Source organism: Phascolarctos cinereus, unplaced genomic scaffold (assembly GCF_003287225.1).
Source record: "Phascolarctos cinereus isolate Bilbo 61053 unplaced genomic scaffold, phaCin_HiC Scaffold_8;HRSCAF=390, whole genome shotgun sequence".
Taxonomy (NCBI): domain Eukaryota; kingdom Metazoa; phylum Chordata; class Mammalia; order Diprotodontia; family Phascolarctidae; genus Phascolarctos; species Phascolarctos cinereus.
This window is the reverse complement of record NW_027556291.1, coordinates 18,828,481-18,850,807: the sequence shown is the minus strand read 5'-3', so window position 1 is coordinate 18,850,807 and position 22,327 is coordinate 18,828,481.

The window sequence follows — 22,327 nt, the reverse complement described above, 5'->3', positions numbered from 1 at the left end:
GTACAATCTGATATAGTCTCTACATATACATTCCTATTAAATATATTTTTATATTAGTTATGTTGTAAAGAAGAATTAGAACCAACAGGAGGAACCACAAGAAAGAAGAAACAAAACAAAACAGAAGAAGAAAAAAAGAGCAAATAGTATACTTTGATCTGCATTCAAACTCCATAGTTCTTTCTCTGGATGTGAATAACACTTTCCAACATGAGTTCTTGACAATGTCTTAGATCCTTGCATTGCTGAGAAGAGCTAAGTCTATCAAAGTTAGTCATTGCACAAGGTGGCTGTTACTGTATACAGTGTTCTGGTTCTGCTCACTTCACTCAGCATCAGTCCATACAAGTCTCTCCCGGTTTTTCTGAAGTGGAGCTCAGGCCTTCTTTATGCCATGCCCAATGTGCTATCCACTGTGGTGCTACCTAGCTGCCTTGAGTAGTCATGGCAGAGCCTGGACTGATACCGTGGGTTTTCTGCCCTGAGGGTAGTGTTCTATCTAGTAGCTCACAGGGCCTCTCATCACTCCTGTTTTCCCAAACCTCCCACCTCCCAGTTTTAGAACCAAATGGGAAGTTATTAGGAAGTGTGAGTAGTAAGTAGAGATCAGGCCTTAGATTCAGGAACACCTGGGTTCAAGCCCCACTTCTGACAATATTGACCTTTCATCCTGGGCCAGACGCTTCACCTCTCGCAGAACAGCTTCTGAGCTACCTTGGTAGAGGGACTCTCCTTACACCAGTGAAACAGGGTTCTTTAATATTGTAATAAATGCATCAGGCCAAGTGCCACCCACCCTTTGGTTCCATCATCATCCTTGTTGTTGTTGTTACTAATCATACAAAGAGAGGAATTTAAGTGCACTGGTTCCCCACCCATGCTTTTCTTTTAAGCCTCATTAATTTAAATTTATTCATTAATAATTTTTCACATTGCTTCCATTCGAGTTTTTGTTGCATATGTTACTGTGTCTGATCTTATTTCATCCTTGTTCCAAAAGGAATTGATTTTCCATTAGGAAAATAAGCAGCAATTCAAACATTTACCTTCTTGCCCCCACTGCCAACACTCCTGTTACCAGCAAGCTTGTCAGAGTTACTGTAGTGCTCCACCTCCAGGCATGGGCATGCTCAGCTGGCATTCCAGGCAAGCACATGGAAGCTTTGGCTGGCTCCCCACTCCACCCCATTACCACTTCAGAGCCATGATGACTTGGGGCTTCACGTTGTGTAGTTACAAAGTTGGATAGATTTGTGTGTCATATCGTGTAGTTTCGAGTAGTTACAAAATGGGGCAAGACAATGCAAGTAGACAACCCACATTAACAAAATCAAGGAGAGGCCACATGACGTTTGAGCTTCATATCTTCACGCAAAGTTGTTCCATCATTAGTTTGAGCTAGTGAGGAGGGCAGCTTTGGCAGGGCCTGCCAACACCCATGCTTCACTGAGGCAGCTTTGAGAACTCAGGGGCCGCCTAACTAAGTTCAGTGAAGTCTGATACTGGAAGGTTGACCAGCAGTTGATTATTTATTTAGTTGCTTTGCTTCTATAACTTGTGAGTCCCTTCTATTGAGACCTAGAGGAGTTGTTATCTGAGTCTGGGGCAGGAGAGCCCCACACAGATGAAACGTGCATCTTTGAAGCAGTGGAGTCAGGGATCAAAGGATGATGGACAGAAAGATAAACCCAAAGAGAAGCAGCACAAATGAGGAAAGGGAAAAGTTGTTGAGAAAGACAAATGTGGATGCACAGGGGATTTAGTTACCAAGTTTGCTGTTTTAAAAAGATTGCAGAAGCTGCAAGCAAAGGCAGGTTATGGAGGTTGAAAAGAAAAGTGTGGAACCATTCTGCAAGAAGGTGTCAGGATAGCTAAAGCTCAGAATGAGCTTATATTGGCAAGGAATACTAAGAACAGCAAAATAAGGTTTTGTAGGGGTTTTTCAAAAAATTGGGGGAAAGAGGAGGATCAACAAAGGGTGAGAGCAGCACTTGAGGTGAATGGGGTGACGATCACAGCTGATGGAGAGGGAGAGGAATCAGACGAAGAACTCATATTTTGTTGCTGTTTCCTCTGTTAGATTTTGAAACCTATTCAACATTGAAACTTAAGATAAGTAGAGAAGCACTAAGTGAACACTCAGCTGCCCATGAGCAGAGCTTGCCGGGTCCAAACAGACATTTAAAAAAATGGCGGTTGGGACTGACGAACTACTATTAGTCAACTAGCATTTATTAAGTCCATTAGACTGTGAGCTCCTTGAGAGCAGGGACTGTCTTTTACTTTTCTTTGTGTCTCCAGTACTTAGCGGTTTCCTGGCACATAGTAGATGCTTAATAAATGCTTGTTGACTGTGCCCTGCTCTAAAATAATGTCCATGGCAGCTAAATGCTTTCTTAGCACATTTTCCTCCTATTGTGGTCATTAAGTACTTCAGCAGACAAACTTACAGAAGTAATCATTTAGCTGAAAGTTATGGTATCCAACAGATCAGAGATAGAGTCTGGAATTGAATTGGTTTTGAGGATTCATATTGGAGTAGGTAGACTGCCGATCCTCTTCCAACTCTAAAAGGCTGAGATTTTGACGTAGATAAGTAAACATTTCTTTTGCTGTCTTATTGCTACATTCCAATTCCATGCCATGGAATTGTCCAGGGGCTTCTTGACTTTGACCCAAACTCTGTAAGTAGTGAGGCATTTTGACTGTAAGTGATGAAGCAGTTGTAGGAAATATGGGAGAAAAGGGGATCAACGGGGAAAGATTTGATGTAACTTTTGGCATACTTGGATATTTGCAGCATGTGAGTGTTATTTTATCTGCCAAAATATGTCACAAAGTTTCAGCCAATTTATATGAACTGAGGCATGGTGAATTGAGCTGAACCAGGAGAACAATGTACATAATAACAGCAATATTGTATGATGATCAGCTGTGAAAGACTTATCTACTCTGATCAAGACAGTGGTCCAAGCCAACTCCAAAAGACCCATGATGGAAAATGCTGTCCCCCTCTGGAGAGAGGAACTCTGAGTGCACATTGAAGCAGACTGTTTTCACTTTCTTTATTTTTCTTGGGGTTTTTTTGAGGGAGTATATGTGTATTTTCTTTTGCAACTTGGCTAAGATGGAAATACGTTTTGTATGACTTCATATGTATAGTCAATATGATATTGCTTACTTTCTCAAGGGTTGGGGAAGGGGCAGGAGAAAGGGAAAGAAATTGGAACGCAAAATTTTTAAAAATTGGGAAATATTTAACAAACTGAAAATATATTTAAAGCATGTTTAAAAAATGTTTCTACCAGAAGGTATTCTCTATTTTGAAAGTAATAAACTTGAAACATTAAGAATATTTTTTTAATTTGCAAGTAATTTAAACTCTTTGGGCCCCCATTTCCCCAACTATCAAATGAGATGTCTAGATTGGTGGAGCTAGGTGACACAGTTCAAATAGCACTGTACTTGAAGTCAGGAAGACCAGAGCTCAAATCTAGCTCAAACACTTATCTGTGTGATCTTGGGCATGTCACTTAACTTCTGTTTGCATGGTTTCCTCATCTGGGAAATGAGGGTTGTCGTGAAGATCAAATGAGATAACATGTGAGGGCGCTTTGCCAATCTTAAAGCATAACATAAGCTCTAGTTATAACTCTTCCTCCTCCTATCATTATTATTATTATATAATGATTTTTAAGTTTCTTTTGGCTCTGTCACCAGATGTCAGCTTGGGTTTTCAGAGGCCAACCTGGTTTGCCCTATAGCTAAACAAGAAAGCGGGGCTCCTCTCACCATTTTTTGAAGACTCAGTGAGATGAATCCTATCTCCTCCCAAGGTTCCCCATTGCATTTTTGGAAGGTTTGAATTGTTGGGAAGTTTTTCCATACATCTGCCCCCCTGCAACTTCACCCAATTGTTCCTGGTTGTGTCCTCTGTGGCCAGGCAGAACAAGACAGTTCACTTTTCTATACGACAGTCCTTCAAATACTTGGAACGGGCTATCCTGCTCTCCCTCAGTCTTCTTTTCTTCAGACTAAACATCGTGAGTTCCTCCACATAATTTTAAATGACCTGAATGTAAGACCCTTCACCGTTTTGGTTCCCTTCCTCTTCTCCAGTTTATCAACACCCTTCCTACAATGTGGTGCCTACCCCATAAACTCTCTACTCCTGAAATGGCCTGATATGGTCAGCAAACCAAACTCTTCTTCCTTATTCCTCAATTCTATCCCTTTCTTAATGCAGTTTTCTAAAGGCAGTCTACCCCACTGTTCTCCCCCCTGTTCAATTCTGAATTCATTTCCTTGTCTATCTGACACAGGTACTCATGGACCAACTCAATGTATCATCCATCTCCCTGCATAGTCGAGTCTGGGCAATTACAGTTGTGCATCCACTTAGTTTTTCCTGTATGGACAGTTTGGCTGAATTCTTCAGAGCATTTATGGGTCTCATTTAGAAGATTCTCAATGTTTCATCATATGCATGATTTATAAGGAATTGACCCCTCCCTCAATAACTGTCTAGTTATAGAGAATAAAGAAGGCCCTGTCACATGTCACTTCGAGGCTGAGGATGAAGTCTGTCTATTCAGGATGCCATACTTACTTGCAAATGATGTGATTGATTTCACTTGTAGACCAGGAAGATCTCATCTCTTGGGTGGGGTCAGCAATCCAAAGATTTTGTTCATAGCAATGCCCCATCCCAGTCAGTGATTTCATTACTCATAAATCTCTTCCTGGGTGTTTTTGTTTGTTTGTTTGTTTGAAGATGGATAATTAAGCCTTTCAACAGAGACACCAGCAATGAATTAATTCAAATTTGGAAATTAGAGTAAATTATGAAGCTGTCTCTAAATGTTAAAAATGTTAAAAGCAGATTAAAGAAGAAAAGCTTAAATATAGGACTGTGTGAGGAAAACACAGCTGGGAAGTAAGTTCTTTTAAAAAAATAATCTACAAATTCATGTGGCATAAGCAAAGCTTAATGAAAATTATGGCACTTTAAAATATCCCTGGTTTTGTTTCAAGGATAAATCCACCAAGCCTTGTCCCAGTACCTTATTTTTTCTGAACTTTGACATGTCTTAGGGAAGGTCATATACCATGCTCTGTGACCTCGGACAAATCATTTCCTCTCTATCTGTCAAATTTAGGTGCAGCTTCATTAGGTGATCACTAAGGTTCCTTATGATTCACATACTTTGTAATCCTTAGCACCACAGGAATTCATTGCCCAGGTCACTTGTCCGGAGGAGGCAAGAGTGGTGTCACGAACAGGCTGGAGTCCACGGACCCACAAGGGGTCTGTGCATTGGTGATTGAGATGTCCATGATGAGGATTTCAGTCTGTGGCTGGCACCAAAGTGAAGCTACCTGCCTTACTCTGGGATCTGAAGATAGGAACCTGTCTCCCTTAGCACCTGCTAGCCCAGAGCCTGAGCTTTTTCCCCATCAGGGGCACATGCAGAGAATTAAAACACCTTTTTAAAAGGAGCCTTGAATGTAAAATAACAGCCTATTTATTGACTGAACAAAAGAAGAAGCCTCTCTTCTCATGGCTGAGAGTTGCCCTGACCCATATTACATTGATTCCATTGTATACTTTTCCAGCAAACACACCAGAGAGTTACCTTTTCACTTTAAGTGATACACTAGATTTTAGCTGTGGGGTTCCCATTAAAACTATGCCACACAAATCTAATGCATTATTTAAAAAATACTAGTCTGTGGGGTATGTGCAACAAATATTTGTTCAAGACTACTTTAAACTATGTGGCATTTAAATGAGACATTAAGATTATCTTCTAGGCAGAGCAATTTTTCAAAACAACTATGTTTTCCAAATGTCAGGATCTAATGGAAAGAGCCCTAGATTTGGGTCAGAGGTCAGAGGGTTCAAGTCCTGCTACTGACACTTGGACCTTCTGACTTTGGAAACTCATTTAGCCCCTCTGGGTCTTGGTTTCTTCATTTGAAAAATGGCTATAGGGTCTTTTCTGGTTCTAAATCTCAGATCCAACTCTTTTTTATTCCTCTTACATAAACTAAACAACCGTAAGTTATATTAAAATAATGCCTTGGGTGTCTTTCATAGGAAAAGCATTTAGAGAGGCTCTGCTGACTTCTTGAGAAGGGGAAGGAGGGGAAAAGAGAAGACTTTCAACTCGTGTGACCACAGATGTCAGTCATTTGGTACACAGAGAGAGTGTTTGAGGTAGCCACACCACTGCCATCACTGCCACCACCCAGACAAATCCACTTAGATAGAGATTATGAGGTTTAGAAGATGTTTTGCTTACAACAGTTCTGGGAAGTAGGTAGAACCGAATATTACTATTGCAGTTATACAAATGAGGCACCTGAGCTTGTGGTAACTGAAGTGACTTGCCCAAGGTCACACAGGTAGGTAGTCTCAGAGTGAGGATAGATACCCGTCTCTCAACTCCAAGTCTAGAGCTCTTGGTACTAATATATATTGCCACTCTTGTAAAGGAGTCCTAAGCCTGGTTCCACATGGTACCACATGGAGGTATCTTCTTAGGCTTGGGGTACTTACTAGAATAAGAGCACACGTGGATGTTGTAGAGATTTTATAAGCATCCTAGTCAACAACTCCCTCTCACTGCCCCATCCCCCTAAAAAAATCCAAAACAACCTGCCTATGGCAGTTCTTTTTCCAACTACTTGGCCTGAAATGCTAAGCATTAGAAGTAATCTTAAGGGTTAAACAACATAATCTCTGATAAGGCAATATTCAGATGCTCAGAGCCACATATTAGCTGAGAAGGAAGAGAAAGCCTTGAGCCATATTCTTTACCCTTCATAGCATAGTAGTTTCCAGTTAGCTGATGATTATAGCTGAGCTTTTCAGAGAACTTTTAGGTTTGCAACTCATTTTATAGTTATGTGAGCCTTTTCACAACTCTGGGAGGTAGGTGCTACAGGCCTTATTTTCCTCCTGATTTTACAAATGAAGAAACTGAGGTTCACCAAGGTTATGGGACTTCCTCAGAGCCATTCAAGTAGTGTCAGAGATAGGATTCAAAGCCAGCTATTCCATGCTACAAGTCCAACATTACAGAAATGGATCCTGTAAGGTAATGAAGTTTCCTCGCCAGTTGTGAGGGGAGCAGTTGGGGTATGACAATAATAAAACCTGAGTAGTTGTGACGAGGATTGCATGAAGGTGCTGGGCCCATGGAAGCAAGCCCAGCTTTGAATAGAACATTTGAAGGGAAGAAGCTCCGACACTGGGGGGCTTGGGTGAGTAGGGGCCAAGGACTGGAGAGAGACCACAACTTTGTCTGGAGCTGTTCCTGAAAAGCACTCATTGGACAGGTTGGTTTGCTCAGGATGGTCAAATGAAAAGGTTCAGTAGATTGTTGCAGACAACACTGTGCCATGGCAGTCACTTCAAGTGCTGGTACACAGCAGGAAAACATCCCCTGCCTCTTAGTGGCTGGAGCCTCTTCCTGTGCCTCCTGCAGGTGATGCTGCTAGCTGTTGCCTGGCACCTGTTCCGCAGGCCAGCGGATCGAGTCAGCAAGCATTTATTGACCACTTACTATGTGTCAGGCTTTCTGCTAAGTTCTAGAGATCCAAAAATAAAGTTTGAAAAAAAGGCCCTGTCCTTCAGGAGATCACATTCTAATAGGGGAGATAACATAGAAACCACCAAGTCCATACAAGATATATATGGTAAATTGGAGGTGATCTCAGAAGAATGGCACTGGCGTTGAGGAAGACCAGGAAAGGTTCCTCACAAAAGGTGGGATTTTAGCTAAAACTTGAAGGAAACCAGGGAGGCTAGGAGGGGGAGACTAGGAGGGAAAGCCTTCCAGGCAGAGGGAAGTTTCACTCAGACTGCCAATCTCATACTCACCAAGGACTACCCTTCTTCATGAAGGGCTCAGTCAAGCTCACTGTGGTTCTCAAAGAACAGAACAACCTTTTCTTCCTCAGTCTCTCCTTTCTCAGAGTGGCTGCATTAAAATGTAGGGGGCAGGGTGTGGTTAGTGTGGGCTTATGAAATCAAATTCAGCTTGAAACTCCCATTCTACTGGCAAAACCAGCCTCTTCCCTGAACTTGGTATATTTTACTGAGCCCCAGTTATTTGACCTTGGCAGAATGGATTTGACTCCCCATGGTAACACAGACGTTTTCTTGGATACCATATAGGGGATTTCAGTTTTGGCATAGAATTGACAAATGCAGTAAAACAATAAACTACAAAACGTCCCTGGGCAACTTTCCCAGGCCCACTCAGCCACCAGACCATACAAAGGCTGATCTAAACCACGGAATTCTAGGAAAGGTACAGTGTAATCTGCTTAATCACCCATGGCTATTTCTCTAGTAAGTAAGCAAAGGCATTTAGAAAGTACGGTGCAGTCACACTGTACTTTCTAAACTCCTTTGCCCTTGATGCCCAGCTCTATTCCAGTAGGGCTGGTAGCTCAGAATTTCTGCTGCTCATTACATCATGAGCACAGGCTAGGCACACTGGTTTCCCATTAGGTTACTGTCACTATTGAGACCTCTGACTGCTTCTCAAAAATATGGTTAGCTCGTGGGACAAGAACGTAGCAATTGGCACAGACAACATGGAGAGCGAGTCTCCCCCATCACTGTCATGTCTCCTCTGTTCCCCTAGTGCTCTGACTTCGATCCCTGTAGTTCACATTTCCAGTAGACGAGGAGTGTGCGACATCTCCTTTGACCCTTCTTGTTGGCAGGCAAATGTAGCTGCAACTTGTTACTCTCATGACCCGGTAGTCCAGGTTGGTTTGAGGAGGGAGTGAGAGTGATATGCAGACATAACTGAGAGGCCCTTTGACTGATGCATAGAAATGAAATGGGAACTGGGAAATGGCAGCTCTGAGAGGTCCAGTAGCAAAGGTCTTTAGGTAGCTGCTTACAATCAGAATGCTCAGGCAGATAAGCCCATCAGTCAGTATGCAGAAGAACAAATCAGTCCAATTTGTAATTCTTTTCAATGTGGCACAGACTCATTTTGTTGAAAGATGTTGAAAAATGCCTTATTCCAAGCTGATATCTGCCTCCAGTTTCCCATTTCATGGTGACCACATTAAGGCACAGAAAGCTAGAATCTTTGTAAACACGTTATTTGGAACAAATCACTTGTAGATTGAAAGTCCATTTTATCTTTTGCCTCATACACCATATGTGAAGATCACACAGGCTCAGTCATTGCACTTTACTGTGCTCCGGAGGAGTGGCTGGAAGGGCTTTTGTCTTTCTCCTACTGCTTTTTCACTTTGTAAAAGTGTGAATGCTTCATTAACACTTTTTCAACTGGAAGTGAAATGTCTGTTTGAAAAAATGATAAGCAATCTGTGTCCCCTACTTAATCTGGCCAAAAAAAAAAAAATCAAACCAAACCAAGCAAAAACCAGGAGCCCCTGCAGATGGAATCCTTTGTTTCTTTGTCTGTCTGTTGTCTTTTTCAGCTATAAAGCAAGAAGGAAAAAGCTGGTGGGATGGCTTAAGTGGAGCTCACTGTTCTTTTTACTTTTAGATCTGGGAGTGTAAAACCCCTTTACCCTGGATTCCACTGTCGGTGTTAAAATAACCCAGTTGGGCCCATCGTCCAGAGAACAGTACTGCTGAAGTTTGGAGCAATAGCATGAGTTTTACGTAGTAGTGGAAAGTTTGGGAGAAGTGACTTAATGCCTAAACACAAAGAAATGCTATCTAGTCAGGCTTCGGGGGGGAAAGTGAAGGAGGGAAAATGGTACTTTATTGACAATTTTTTCCTATCTGTCTCTTTATAGTTGTATTATCTGATAAGAGAGGAAAAGAAAAGGGAAAAGAAATGTATTTTCAGCCTAGCACATTACCATGCTGCTAGCCCAGGCGGTGTTATAATTGGGGCCAGATTTCCATTGTAAACCTATATTTGCAGGTCCAGTGGCTTTGTTATTACTAAATGCACCCAACAAAAGTTTGACCTGCAACTTCAGGGCACCCAACAAACTTCATTGGAAATATTATTTCATTTACTTTGGGACTTTAGAATTGTATTTGCTATACAGATATAAATGTGTTTTCATAAAGAAGAGTACTCTGCATACTATAAGCTCTTAATATGTGTTCCTTTTCTTCCTTCTTTCCTTCCTTCCTTCCTTCTTTCCTTCGTGTGTTCATTCATTCATTCATTCATTCATTCAGCGTCGCCATCATATCAGGCACCAGGGATCTGATACGAAATGAAAACATCTTTTCGCTTAAGGAACTTAAATTCTTTTGTTGAACAAATAAATGGATCCCCTATGGAGGATTTACAGAAAGACGTTGAAAAGAGGATGTCGTATTTGATCATGGAGGTGATAGGGAGCCACTGGAGTTTATTGAGCGTGGGAGGTGTGTGTATGACATGGTCAGACTTGCGCTTTGCCAAAATCCTTTGGCAGCTGAATGGAGAATGGACTGCAGTGGAGAGAGACTTGTGGCCAGGAAACCCACCAGTAGGCTATTACAGTAGTCTAGGTGTGAGGCGATGAGGGCCTGCACCAGAGTGGTAGCAGTGTCAGAGGAGAGAAGGGGGCATATTTGAGAGATGTTACAAAGGCAAGATCAGTGATAGAATAAGAGGGCAGGGGATTCAAGAGAAGGGGACAGTACAGAGTTGGACTGGTTCACTAAGTGGTCAGTATGAGGAAGAAAGGAGATTGTGGCCAGTGTAGGTGTGACAGTCAGGGAAAAAGCTAAGGGGTCAGGGGATTGGAGGTCATAGTGAAGAAGAAGAAGAAGAACAGGGCTTAGGATTGCAAGGCAGAGAGAGGGAGAGGGGGGATGATGACAGACTGTTATTGTTTATGAACTTCATAGTTCAGGAACATGGAAATGGAATATCTGTAGGTGATGTCAAGATCAACACTATCTCTGTGCATAGCTGAGGTGTCGTGGAGGAATGAGCAGATTGTAGATTGAGGAGGTAAGGATATTTGAGGGAGTATCTATCTATATGTGTGTTGAAGTCCCCTAATATGAGGGCAGAAATTGGGAGCAGAGAAAGACTGTGAGCCAGGCATTAAATTCATTGAGGAAGGAAAGAAAAATGTCTTAGAGATCAGTAGACAACACCTATCAGAATTTTGATTGGGTGGTAATAATAATGATTTTTTTAAAACTTAAATGATAGTGTGTGCCTTGGCTATACCTGACCTTGTGTAAAGGTTTTATTAACTCAGTTAGTTCCCTTATTCCAGATGTAATTGTGAAATTCAAATGGGCTGTGATTTACTAACAGGCTGTAATGAATGAGGAATCACAAGACACCTGATCACAAAGAAATGATGAAAGTTGAAGCAACGTAACCATGGGAACTCTCCCAGACTTGGTTGGAAATCAGTTATTGAAGGGAAAGAAAGATACTGATTCATGTATTGACTGTATTTCCAGTAGGATTAAAAACCTTGATTTACATTCACATCAAATGCCATTTTAAAAGCACATTATTTCTTATGTAGAAATTGCAACGTAATTGCAAATGGGGTAGTGGGAGGAGGAGGCTTGAAGAAATAAGCACTTACTAAAGCAAGCATTTTAATTTTGCCTGTTTCTCTTACAAAGATGGAGAAAAGAGGTCTGCTCTGAGAGTGCAACAAAGATACCAGGCATTCACATTGAAATGCTTGCCCTGGATTCCTGAGCCCCAGGATGCTTCTCAGTGTTTGGTCATAAGAAGGACTACTTAAGAGGTAGCTCACATTATATACCCAAGCTGTAATGTAAAGAGCCTGTCTGTTCTTTATCCCTTTCCACATAGTCATAGCCAGTCTGGGCTTGCCAGGAAAACAACTCGAAGAGGGCTTTTTCTTGTCCATAATCTAGCTAGCTCAGTACCCTAAATTTGGTAGACAAAGACATGGAATTGTTTCAGACACCTGCCTCTCCCATCATCCCAGATTGCAAATCTCCAAAGGCCCTCCATCAGATTGATTTGCCCTCTGAGTAGTTTCTTTTGATATGAGTCTTGGCTTTCCTCTGTTTTTATTTTTTTTGATCTTTGACTCCTGAGAGCTCAACAGTCACTAATCCCATTCACGGAAGAACAGGAAGAAAGACTAAGATGGCTCTTTGGTGTTCCATAGGGTGATTGTCTTGCTCTTTTTGGTAGCCATGATTGAGAAGTTGTGTTCTGAAGGCGTCCTGCCAAATGAATGATACCATGGAAACATTGAACGTTGCAGCAGCACAAATGGTAGCGTGTTCCATGCACACAGGTCCAATTGATGAAGCCCCAACTCCCTGTAGCAGTAAAATTCCTGTCAGTCCTCCAGAAAGCACTCAGACAGCAAAGTCTTACATTTCAGTTTAGAGCTTCCTCAGGTCCAATCAGATTTTAGGTGGCCCCAGGGAGATCTGCTCGCATGGTAACTTGTAACTATATTATTCCTAAAGAAAAAACCAGGAGCTCACAGAAGCATTTTATTTCGATTTGATAGGTAGCCAAGGCTCGAAGGAGCCAAGGCAGTTATGTGGCGAGATGAGCAATTTCAGGAGGCTTTTGGAAATTTGGGAAATTGTCTTCAACTTCATGATGAATGCAGTGGAAATCCCAAAGAACACCAGAAGCCATCTTCTTTAATCACCATGGTGTTGTGAGCAAATACGTTTTTTTCTAATGACCTAATAATTCATGGAAAGTGTTAACGAAGGCTATCAATGTGGTGAATAATCATGACTTCAGAGGACTACTAAAGTAACATGTCTCCTGCCTCCCTCTCATCAGAGATGTGGGCAGTAAGGATATACATGGTCCAGCATGCTCATTGTGCTAATTACCTTTGTTTAACTGCACTTTGTTAGAAGGGAGGGTTCTATTGGTGGTAGTGGAGGGGATCTTGGAAAGGGATGATGATGTAAAAAAGTAGCATCAGTAAAACTTGCTTACAACTTCTCTAGTGAAGAAAGTCTGTTAAATGCAAGACAACCTCTTAACACACATGAAGATTATAAAATTTATCTTGACATCTTCTTTTATGCCAATTAAAGGTTGCTTAAAAACAGTACCATTTTAGTCTCAGAGAATCATTGCTAGATTCCCACTCTCCAAATTTCCTTCTCTTAGAATCTACTGATTTTCATATCCCCACCAAATTTCAACTTGGGATGGGATGAGACCAGACCTATGATATCATTGGTTTACAGAGTGCTCAGTAAGGAAATTCCCTTTACCAATCCAGACTGGCACCTTCTATGCAGCTTATAGTCTTAGATTGGAGAAAACTCTGACCAGTGCAATGACCACCCATGATTCCAGAGGGCTGAGCATGAAGTATGCTCCTTACCTGCTGACAGAGAGAGGACAGACTCAAATTTGTTAGAAGGGGTTGGTTTTGCTTGGAGATGGAGAAGGTAGGCTTCAGGAGAGGACACCTAGGGTTGCCAAGAAGGAAAGAAAAGAAAAGAAAAGAATGGCATTGAAGCATTTCATAAAAATTCACAGGAAAGGCCAGAAGGAAATACTGGCAAGCAGGACTGCTTTGAAAGCTGTATGTTGAAATTGTGTTTTTTATATATATATATATATATGAACTTGTTATATATATAACAAGTTGTACATAATAAAGATTACTATTTTCATGTACAATCCTCATTTTTATTTTACTTTGTAGATGGAAATGCTTCTTTTATATCGAGTTTAATTCCAGAATACAAAAAAAATTAATTAAAAAATAAAGCTTTGCCTAGGGCACTGAGAAGTTATATGACTTTGCCAGGGTCACTCAAGCAGTATGCATCAGAGAAAGCCACTTTGTCATGCCTCTTTATTTGCTTTCAATTTATTTGTGTTTATTATAATTTAATTCCTCTTGGGAGTTGATTTCTGTTGCCATCCCACTTTTCCTATAGGGTTGAGTTCCTGTCATTGTCCATTAGAGGCATTTTGGCTGATTTATTCTTTCACTCGCTAATATCCATCCAGGTGTCTGTTGTATCTGAAGATTGTAGAAGCTATTTTTTTTTCCTTCTCCAGGAAGTGGAAACCCTTGGTGTAAATCAGCTATTTGAATTAGAGGAAAATAATGTCAAAACAAGAGACTCAAAGCCACATTGATAACAGCATTCACTTACACATTAGTCATATTAAACAGTAAGTGTCAAAGCTGGAAAGTAAATTACATACATCCTTCAGTACTTACCTGGATCTGTTAACTCATCTGTATCTTCACTCCTTCCAACAATAGAGATCACAACTCAACCATGCCTTCTCATTCTGTGAAATTCTTGTCCAAACCCTCTCAGAAATCCTCCGTAGATGATGTATGTACAGAGTCTTACATCTGTTACTAAAACCAAACTGATTTGTGTTCCTGACAAATAGTAGAGATCATTTTGAAATAGAAGGTGTGATAACTAGGGTTTTGCCAAAGGTCACCATATCCAGGCAGAGAAGTGTTTCCTGAGGAGGTGAAATACTTTCTCACCACTTCCACGTAGTAATCCTGAAATCACTGTTCCCACTCATTGTACCTCACATATCACAGTCTTTTGTGTACCCCTGGGGCAATCCCATGCCCTTGCCCAGCTAATCCTTTGTGTTACCACTGGTGCCACCTTGGGATTAACCTAAGCTGAACCCTGACTCCTTCCAAAAATAAATTTTCTCCATGTGAAAAAATTCCTAGATAAGCTCTGACTATACTCACAACACTGGACAATTCAGTTGGGTGGAGTGTAGGGGTGTGTGTGTGAGTGGAGGATGAGAATTGGTCTTTGGCTATTTGGTCTGATTCGAAAAGACCCAAGATAGAGTTTTGACTAATTTTTTTTTAAATTTTCCAGTCATGTTGGTAACATGTAAATATAGACTTAAAGTATAGGTACACGTTTTGCAATGTATACAATTATTAACCATTCTTTAATATAATAAAATATTTATATTTTCCCTTTAAATGGCATTAGTTCTCCTCTCTTCCCCAATACTCACATAAGAGAGTGCCCCCTTAAAAACATTTTTACATTAAGAAATTCTCTTATTTTGCTCTTATACTCCAATTATCCCCCATGACCTTGAAGTAACACAGAAAAGTACATACCGATTACTGATGTCTTCATCTTCTCTTATGTGCTCAGCATTTAAAGATTTGTTGAGCATATTTTTTTCTTCAGAATATCACCACGGATATCACAACTATGAGAAAGCAAAGAGTCATGACAGGTAGGACAGTGATGAATTTTCTCCAATACTGGCAGGCAGCAATATTTTCTCAATTGAGGTATGTGTCAAGACATCTGAAATGGAAAAGCATTGGGATCAGGTCCAAATGTCCATCTGATGCCTTAATCAACACAGGTGAAAAATACCCTGAAAAGCTGGGTTACCGTGGGAATCAGAAACAAAATCAGTGCATCCACATCTTGCTAAACACTGCCTTGACCAGCCTATTTCCCTGTAATGTCATTTATACATCCTAACCAAAGCCATAGTAATGTTGTTTGGACAGTTATCCATTTCCAACATGTGACATCATTTTACCTAATATATTTTCTTAGGACCAGTTAAGCAAGGTTCGATATGTTGGAGGCAGTTAGGTGGGTGGCACAGTGGATAGAGGCTCAAGCTTAGAATCAGGAGAACCTGAGTTCAAATTTGGCTTCAGACACTTACTAGTTGTGTGATCCTATGCAAGTCCTGTTTACCTCCCTTCCTCATCTGTAAAAAGAGCTGGAGAAGGAAATGACAAACCACTCCAGTGTCTTTGCCAAGAAAACCCCAGATGGGGTCACGGAGAGTCAGACACAGCTGAAACAATTGAACATCAACATGTGCTTGTGTAAAAATCTCTAATGTGCATAGGAGAAAAAAACCAAAACCAAAACCAATTCAATCCCTTGGTGTTTCACAGATTGCAGATTCCACTGGTGTGAGTATTCCCTCTTCTAGTACATTATCTCTCATCCTCTGTGGCTTAGTTGGTCTTCAGGATTTGTTGTGGCTGAAAAATTCAACACATTCTGAGCATCCTGATTGCTAGGTTCATCCTCAGTGGACAAACAATCTATCCCTGGCCTCATACTCAGAGCCTTTTCAACTTTATGTAGGACTTGCCAAAGTTGAGAGTCCCCTGGTATCAGTCAGTAAACATGCCTGCTGTGTGCCAGACTGGACACTATGAGAAGCACTGTGTATGCAAAGACAACAGTGGAACTATCCCTTCCCTCAAGGAGCTTATGTCCTAGTGGGTGAGATAGCATGCACATATCTAGGTATATACGAAACATACATGAAGCCAATTCCACTGGTTATTTAGGTTGGATATTAGAACAAAAGGAGGTACTCGTGGACCATTCTCAAGTTAACAAAAGGAGACTTCCTAAGCAATAGCAGGAGAAGGATATTCAACAAGGGGAGGCACTGAGACCCCTCAAGTCGATTCAGCCAATGGAAGCTGAAAGATCACCTGGAGCTCCTCATGGCTGCTTCGTGTTCAGGAGACCAGAAAGTGCTATCAGCAACCTGAGCTTTTTAGTCCTATGAGTCAATTAAGTGATGAAGATGGTCTCAGTATTTTTTTTTTTTAGGCAATTGGGGTTAAGTGACTTGCCCAGGGTCACACAGCTAGTAAGTGTCAAGTGTTTGGTCTGAGGCCGGATTTGAACTCAGGTCCTCCTGACTTCAGGGCCAGTACTCTATCCACTGTACCACCTACTGCCCCTCAGTATCTTTTAAGGGAAAAAAAAAACCTATCCTAACTTGCATGGTAGTGGGGAGATTAGGTTAACACATGAGGTAACCTTGAAGGGGAAGGAACTAAGAAGAGCAGGGAAAGCCTCATGAAGAAGGTGGCACTTGAATGTTAAAGGAAACTTGGGCTGTTAAGAGGTAGAGGTAAGGAGGGAGTGAAATCCAGGCATGAAGGATATTGAATAAAAAAGTATAGAAGAATCAGAATCAGAGGTCAAGATGGCTAGATTGTAGAGTAGTATGTGTGTGGGGGAGTAATGTGTAAGAAGGTGGAATACATGAGGGTCAGAAGACAAAGGTCTTTAAATGCCAACCACTAAAGAGCAGACTTGATCTTAGAGGCAATAGGCAGCCACTGGAGTTTATTTAATGGGGAGGGGTGTGTGTGTGTGTGTGTGTGTGTGTGTGTGTGTGTGAGAGAGAGAGAGAGAGAGAGAGAGAGAGAGAGAGACATGGACAGATCCATATTTTAAGAAAACCGCTTTGTTGGTCGTATGGAAGATAGATTGATATGGTCTTTGAGGACTTAGGCTCCTCTTCACATCATAATAAGGCATCACAGTTGAATTCTAGTGGAAGATTATGAACTGTTAGGGATCCTAAATTGTATTCTATCACCTCAAAGACTCTTTACTTTCCAAAATTAGTCAAAATTATAGTATTGCTCCAACCAGCTAATGGAAAGCAGAGAACTAGTCAGTCAGTCAGTAAACAAGCATTTATTAAGTGCTTCTTATGTGCCAGGACTGTGCTAAACTCTGAGGTTACAAAGAAAGGTAAAATAAAAAAATAGAAACAGTCTCTGATCCCAAAGTGTGCATATCCTAATGAGAGAGAACTAAACTGGTATCTAGAAACTTCTAGCTGAAAACAAGTTTTTGGTTGGCTAGATGGTACAAAATTCCCTGACTACTTGTATAGCTCTCCCCCCTCCCTTCAGCTCTATATGCCCGCTGTTGTTCCGCTATAACACACTTGGGGCCTCATACTCTGGCCTATAGTTTAGGAATGACTCCTATGCCGGCTTGGTACATTTCCTGTGCTAGAAATTGAAAGACACTGAATAGTCTTCAAAAGTCAAAGAAGAAAAAAGATTCTTCTATTCACTCGAAAGATGATATGCATTTTGCCAGAGATGAAATTTGTGGACCTGTTGATGCATATTATTTAACCTTTCGAGGAGGCCACAGATGCTCCCCGAGTTAGTGACATCATTTTCCTGTCAGCTCAGACAAGGACATTGAAAACTGTGGAAAGATGAAAGTGATGGTTATGAAAAGATTTATTATGCACTTTCTCAAAAGCCAATAGCCCCAACTTGCTGTTTCTTTCAGAGTGAAAATTCAAGTTTGGAAGAGAATGACTAGCTGAATCAATGAACTTCTCCAGTGTGCCTATCCTCTTTGAAGGTACTTTCCAGTCAGATTGCTGTCTAAAGTGCTACTTGGTTATCAGAAGTATAGTGTGATATAATGTTCATAAATGTCTGCCCTGAAGTGTTTATCTGTGCTCCTTGCTTTTGGGTCCCTCAAGGGATTCTGAGCTCACACAGACCCAGATTTGATCCTTGAGGTCAGGTTCTCTTTCTGGCTCTCCCCTCATCATGAAATAAAACCCAAGAGAAATCTCTCAAGCAAAGTTTTGTACAATTCACATCTAGGAATTCCCCGTATGTGGGTAACAAGGACCCTTCCTACAAAAGTACTCAGTATACAACATAGGCATTAGGTTTGGAATAGCTTTTTATTTCCTCTACTGCCAAAAAATGCATACATTGCAAAGGGTGTACAGGAACCAATAAACAGATGTAGAAATAGAAATATATATAAATAGCTCCTAATACTCATTTCATTGCTCCTGAAGGTAAAGACCCTTTGCGGAATTGCTGAATAGCTATTTCCCATTCATCTCAGACCTACAGTGTCTGAGCAACTTGCAGTAATTTTCCTGAAGAGTTGATAAGGCCCAAATATCTTGGCCAGTTATAATGTGGCTCCGTTTCCCAGCCACAATACAGTGGTCCTATTGGTGATCTTCTCCAAGAAGCACGCTGTTGAAGGAATATTCTTTCTTTGGGTGGCTGGGTATATAGCCCTCAAAGTCAGAATACCCACAAGGCTGGACACATCCGTTTCTCAGAATAGTTACTTACTCTGCTTGGAAAAGTAAATAGAAAGTCTGAAGAAGCACCTAAAATTTGAAAGTTCTTGGATCTCCAGTCTCCCACTCACCTCAGGAAGCATTTCTCCTACCATTATGTGCTTCTGCTGTAAGTAGCTATTGCTTCTGTGAGGTGGTGGTGAAGACATTTCCTTCCCCCCTTGTTCTACTCTAGTCCAGAAGTCCAAGGGAGAAAGAGCTAAAACGGGTAGAGGTGTTTTGTAAGTTATTCTTTCATAGCTTACTGGGAAGTGGGGAACAGTTTCTGTGACGAGAGTCCGTCTCCCCTGACTCTCAGTTGCCAGTCACTGGGTACCAGTGAGAGGAAGCCTAAGCACTGAGTGACCACAAAAGGAGTTCACTATATCCTCTCAACAAGGATTTAGGGAGCATGCCAGTCCATGGGAAGTGGCCCTTTCTAGCAAAGGTCCCTTGCCTGCTTTCCTGTCAAGTAGATTGGTGGACTCATAGAATTTGTCAAGGTTCTCTGGTTCAGCTCCCCATTATATGACTGTTTGGAGCCATTCAGAGAATCTGGCTGTTTAAAGCCTCTGTAACCTATAAAATATGCTATTCATTTCTTCATTCTCCATCACCCTACTTATACAGCTACTTTGTCACTTCCTGGAACTGTTAGTTTTTTATATTTATGTTCCCCATCTGGTCCTGATATGAGCCTGTATATCATAGACTGAGGTGAATTCCCTGTGGTGGTCAACTCTCGACAGAACTGTAACACTGAACCTTGCAACAACCAGCCTCTAGGCTGAGCCTTCCAATGCTTCCTAGAAGACTGCTTGCCTCCATCAGAAACAGATGCCACCCCAGTGTGTTTGGGAATCTGGATTATGGACAAAATGCACAGCTTTCTTTTGGTTATCCTTGTCAATAAGTAACTTCGGTCAACCAAGTGGTATTTGTGCTTTGACCTTTCTTGGCTAAAATCTGAACCTTAGGTAAAAGTCCTACTGGACTGATATCACTGGCCTGGTTTGGTACTTGAGGACTTAGCCGGAGTAGCATACTATTTTAAGGAATATTTTGTTCTTAAAAAAAAAATTGCAGTCACAGACATGCTTAGAGCACACATTGGGGGAGTGTCCCTTCTAACCTTTCCTTTTCTACTCTGGGCCACGCTAGGCACATGCTTTATGCACACTGTGTATTCATAACTTTAACAAAATGGCATCTTTTTGCCATAGCCATAGCTCTAATTAAATGGTCCTTCCAAGAATTATTTAGAACATACTTTTAGGCTATGGTCTAACCACTGAAAATCTATAACCACCCCACTTTCCTAAAAGGGAAATGTGTGATTAAGTGGCCATGCACACAATTTATTTATTGACAAACTGATTGTTTTAAAAAGCACAGATTTCTTTGGATCCATCTTGTCTCTCCATTAAGGACTAGATGTTAAGTAAATCTGTGTCTAGATGGAGATTTATAGCTAGTCTGAGGGGGAAAAAAGCAGAGAACCCAATAGAAATTCACCTGCCCAAACCAACAATATTCATAGGTTCTTGAGATTTGGAGCTGGAAGGAACCTCAGTGACTAATCCAACCCTCTGAGGAAACATGACTCCCAGAAAAGAGAAGTAAGTTAATGATGTAGAAAAGAATATAACATATTTGTGGACTTGGCCAACGTGGGAATTTGTTTTGCTTCACTCTGTGCATTTTACATGGGGAGGGACTAGGTAGAATATAAGAGAAATAAAAGCTTGTTAGTCGAAAAAAAATTAAAAAGACTACATTGGTAATCACTATAATTCTGTTAAGAGACCCAGGGTCATAGGGAGCAGTAGAAGGCCTGCTCAAAAGGGAATGTATCTGTCCTAGACCCTGAGCCGCAGGATGCTGGGAGAAGTAGAATGCCTATCCCAAGAGGACTCCAATCTATCACAGATCCAGCACCTCAGGGTATCATCATCATCATCATCATCATCCTCATCATCATCATCATCATCATCAGTAGTAGTAGTAGTAGTAGTAGTAGTAGTAGTAGTAGTAGTAGTAGTAGTAGTGGGGGGGCCTATGCTTTGTGGTTCTCAGAGGCTGAGAGCTGAGCTACACATTTAAGATATATATTAATATGATGAATATAGAGAAGTAGGCAAAGATTTCTATGAAGTGGTGCAAAGTGAAGTAATCAGAACCAAGAAAACATGATGAGCATAACGATATAAATGGAAAGCAAAGGAAAAAATATGATAATTAACCTAAAGATGCTATAGTCATTGACAGTGGAAGGTGGTGGTTATCTCAGGATGCATTGTTTATTCGTGCTGGATAAACATCCTAAGAATATCTTTGACAGGAGCCACACATTATCTTGGGTAAGGAGGAGGAGGGAAAAGCATCTTTCCAAAATTATAAGAACAAAAATCTTGTTGAACTTTTTGATGTTAAATTTGTGAGGCTACAAAACAATCAATCAGTCTGTCAAAACACATTTATTAAGTACTTGCTCTGTGCCAGTCAGTCAATATGTATTCATTAAGTACTTGTGGCAGGGATACTAAGCATCGTGCTATTGCAATAGTCCAGGTGGGAGGTGGGGAGGGCCTGGACCAATGTCAGAAGGAAAGATGTTTATGAAGCTGAAAAGGACAGAACTTGATGAGTGATGGGTTGTGAAAGGTAAAAGACAGTTTACTATGTGTCAGGCAATTTTTCTCCTAACAACCCTGGGAGGTAGATTATCTATGTATTATAACCCCATTTTGCCAATAAGGAAACTGAGGCTCAGAGGGCTGAAGTTACTTACTTGTGGTCACACAGGGTCAGAGCTAGGACTTGAGGTGACCTCGATGCTTTATTTTATTTGCCTTTCTTTCTCTTGACCCAGAATTCCCATTGGCAAGTCTCATGAGCTCTTATTTACTAGAACCGTGGTTTGAGAAGCAGCGTGACATTGAATTTAGTGTCAGGAAGACTTGGGTTAAAATCTTGCCTCAGATACTTAGTAGCTTTGTGGCTCTGAGAAGCCTCTCTGTGCCTCAGTTTCTTCATCAATAATGTAAGGAGTATGACTTGATGACATCTAAAGTTCCATCTCCCTCTAAATGTGTGATCCAAAAATTCTATTGTATCATCTATAGTTTCATGCATGCTGTGTCTTTGTGAGATATAATGGATCCAAGGCATCATAATCTTTTTTTTATCTTTTTTTCTTTTTTTCTTAATTTATTTTTAGTTTTCAACATTCACTTCCACAAGATTTTGAGTTCCAAATTTTCTCCCCATCTCATCCCTCCCCCCACCCCAAGATGGCATACATTCTGAATACCTCTTCCCCTAATCTTCCCTCCCTTCTATCTCCCCCTCTTCTCTTAACTCCTTCCCCTTCAATTTTCCTGTAGGGCAGGATAGATTTCTATACCCCATTTCGTGTATATCTTATTTCCCAGTTGCATGCTAAAACAATTTTTTTAACATTT